Raw genomic sequence first — 4,341 nt, 5'->3', positions numbered from 1 at the left:
ATGGTCCTTGGGGTGGTATTCTCATATTTATTGTGCATATTACACCTCAGCACTACTGTTTACAGTATTTATTTATTTTTGATACTTACACAGATCACATAAATAATAACCAAGATCATTACTAACATGCTATATGCAGAAATAAACTGGAAAGTATGAGGTGTAACAAAAGCATCCCGAGCTGATGAGAAAACAAGCCCTCATGACAATATTGCAAGTGAAAAACTACACATTTCAATACAATAGTGTTTTTCACAACTTGACTGCTTCTACAAGTCACAGTCTAGTATATTAAAAATAATTTTCATTTCCTAAGTCACTGTCATATATTTCAGTTAGCACATTATTATACTCATTTATGGCAAACATCAACAACATAGTACAGTATAACCCAACTTCATATGGTATGACAGATATTCCAAATACAGTACTATGAAAAACACACACATCTCAGTCTCCATGGTAATCATGAATGTTCAGTAATGAACTGTTTATACATACTGTACACAACGGGAATCACCGTCATAAGCCTCACAGAACAAAAGAAGTGTATGGATTCTGTTACTAGCCAATCAAAATTTATGAAATAATCATCCTTCGAGCTACCAGCTCTCTCAGCACAATACAAAACTCTAGCTGCTAGAGTCTAGCATAAACAAAGGAAAAATATCCAGGTCGAGCAGTGCAAGAGTTAAGAGAGAGAATTTTGAACTCTACCAGCCACAGTTTCCTTCAAATGGGTATAATTACCTGGCAGCAGCATGAATTAAATACTTAAAAACAAAGAACAGTTAGCCAAGATTACCCCTTCAGCTACTGCAGCTTCCCTTCAATAAAATAACCTGGTGTTAGCCAGAATAAAACACCCAAGAAGGCTTCAAGCAATGACAGGATTAAGTACATTGACAACTTTCATTATTTTGTCCTGACTACCACCAGACAATTTTATACTGCTTTGGAGGGACCTATCAAAGTGAAAATGTTGGAAACTATCTCTTGGTAACTCCACCAGCAGAACACTTTTATGATATATTCAGCCTTAACATCACATGGCTGCGCATACCTTTGGAAACCTCTCTGACTGGGGGGGGAAAAAAAAAAAAAAAAAAAAATGCACTATCGGCCATATTACAGCCTGAAAATTAGTTAAGTATTCAGTCTGGATTTTTCACTCTTGATTTTTCACATAAGACCAGTCTCTCAATGATGAATGGCATTCTGTGAGCAATAAACTTGTCACCTCACGCATCAGAACTCAAATGAGTCACATGAGCTGGAGAAACAAATCCACTATGGTGGTACCAATCTTAAGTGGCAGTTTGGGTGGGGCACCAACCTCTATACAGTGTTGCCACGTGTTCCATATCCGCTATGTGAACGGCTCTGATATATGTAATAGGCATCACAATAAGATAAACACATAAGATTATAACGGTAACGTGTGTATTATAATATATGAAAGAACAGTAAACTTATTATGCGTAAAATATTTATATGGCAATACAGAAACGTGGCATAAATATTTTACAGTGTTGCGCAAAAAAAAAGTAGTCACTTTTATTGGCTGTTACCGTATTTCTGGAGTTGGTAATAATGTCACAATTATGATTATAAGATAATGTGCAGGAATATAAGTAAAAATATGTCAATTTCTTAGTAAAAAAAAAAAAAATAATACATTAAACCCTCGTGAGCAGCAACACACACACACCCAGTCCCACCTGGCCAGAGCTTTCTCTATCCTAGGCCTGTTTGGGGACACCTCTTAAAAAAAAACGTGCCAAGACTTTTACCTCCTAGGTGGTGTGGAAATAAAGTCAAATTCACAATATGTACATTATAAAGTAAACGAAAATAACCAAAATGTATCCTAAAATACCACAGACGAGAGAGAGAGAGAGAGAGAGAGAGAGGGGGAGGGGGGAAGGCAGACCAGGGGCAGTATTGAGTGCAGCTGAGTGAGAGATGGAGGAAGGGAGGGAACGAAGGAGGGAGTGATTGAATGAAAACAAATCATGGCACCACAATAATGTCATCTAGCACCATATGTAAAACAATAATATTTTAAAATATAATTAGATATAATACAAACAAAATAAAGAAATGAAAGCACAAGTTTGTCACTCATAAAAGAAACAAAATTCCCAAGGGTGATGCACATCTCCCCCCAAGAGAGAGAGAGAGAGAGACGCATCGCGGGTATGGAAAACGTGGCATCACTGTACAGAGGTTGGTGCCCCACCCAAACTGCCAGTTAAGAATGGTACCACCATAGACCACCAGCCATCCCTCTGTTGGCTATATGATTATCACCCAGTACAGTATATGGATCCCTGGCTTACAAGAAAACTACTTGACTTGTCACAGTACAGTCACCAGAAAGTAACACATTACTTTCTGGTGACTGTACTGGACTGAGTGTGTGGATTGTGGGGGCCTGCAGATACATAGTACAATAAACAAACCTTCCCAATCTAGACTCCATCAACATGATGGTATCCTTTTATATTTTCTTATTCTGGCAAATAAATGATTACTCAGGCTGAGAGACTTCTCAAATTGATTGGCTTAGAACAAGCCTCCCTTTCCAGTTACCTTACAAAGAACATATATTCATCAGAAATCTAAAGCAAAGATAACGATCTTGAAAATCCGGAAAGGTTGTGGCCTCTGGCATTTCATGTCAAGCAGACTAACACAAGTTACTATAACTCAAGCTCTTTGGTTTATCAGTCACTCCCCATGCCAAAACATTTCACATTACTGTAGCCTACTATTCATTACTATCCGTATATATGTGTGTGTGTGTATATATATATATATATATATATAGTGTAAAAAATAATTTCTTATGGCTCTTATTTTGCTTGTACTGTACTGCCTTTCCAAAAATTGTAATATGATCTTCCTCATGGCCTGGTTCCTCCTGCAGTGCATAACACACAAAGATGACACATACTTGTATTTCTGCACCCAAATATACAAAATAATAATCACAAATACTCTGGCCACCCATGTAAATTGGGCTACAAATCATTCCACATCTCTATTTTCAGGATAGGCCTATGTATTATATTTAAAATGTGAAAATGACACTGTCTTCATGATGAAATTCCACGTAAGACTTATTAAAGAATATGATATACACACTATTATCATAATTCTTTCTAAAGAATGAATACACATTTCTTGCTCTTTGTTTAGCTTGTATTCAGTTATTCCTTTCATTGTAAATGTACTGTGCTTCCAGTTCCTGAATCTACCAGTTTTTCTAAACATAGTATCAAATAATACATAAAAATTGAAAACCTATCTTTATGATTGTAAGTCTGATAACAGTACCAACTACTACCAGTAATCATTTCTGGGAAAGGCTGCTGGATGCAGTGGTCATATAATCCAACCCTCGGTCAGAAAAATATTAACCCTTTTAATATGAGGTGCTCTGAGCCAGAGGGGCAACCGTGCATTTTGCTTATTTTCGGAAATTAGTTGTTAAACTCTGACATGGCTTATTATACAATGGTAAAAGTACAATTATATGCATTTTATTGTTTAGCTTGAAAGTACTAGCCAAGACAATTAAAATGGTTGTAAACATGTTTAAAGTATATTACTGTTTGGTAATTAGAAGTCAAAGCAAATAAGCAAAATGAATGGTAGCCCCTCTGGCACGAAGCGCCTCATATGATGATGCATTTTTGTAAATTCTGGTTACTGCCAGATGAGTTTATTCAGCTTAGGAAAGAGATTTCACTGAATGAGTTAATGGATTATGCAGATACCCTCCAGTGAGACAAGGCCACAGCTAATCTTCCATATATTCCCAAATTACCAATAACTATAAAATTTAATAAAATACTGTACATGATAAAGTTTGTGACCAATTCAGTGTATCAAAAATTGTGACATCTCATCTTTTAAAAAAAAAAAAAAAAAAAAAAAAAAAAAATGCAGATGATGAAGGCTGATAGGTGAACATCACACTCAGTGCAACATAACCTGTTGCTGTAACACAGGATTACATTGTAAATATTAGTACAGCACTAGATAAAGGACTACTCTACCACATATAAAAATTTCCCCTCCCATTTCTTCCATCATGTACAATATTGACTTACCTCTGTCTACCAATACCTACTTTCTATCTCTCCTCATTTGACAATAAATTTTTAAGAAATTCGAATAGCTCCAAGTACTAAATGAACAGTTTAGTATCATCCTCATCTGCACTTACATAATTTTACACAGAATTCATTTTGTAGAAGTGATGGCTAGTACTAATACGAAAGTGTAAGACATCTAGAGACATATTCTCAACAACCTTTGGAGGCACTCTAG

This window comes from Coenobita brevimanus, chromosome 26, assembly GCF_032717465.1.
Source record: "Coenobita brevimanus isolate Jiangsu-jjx chromosome 26, ASM3271746v2, whole genome shotgun sequence".
Classification (NCBI taxonomy): Eukaryota; Metazoa; Arthropoda; class Malacostraca; order Decapoda; family Coenobitidae; genus Coenobita; species Coenobita brevimanus.
The sequence above is the reverse complement of the archived record's forward strand: the minus strand, read 5'-3'. Positions refer to the sequence as shown.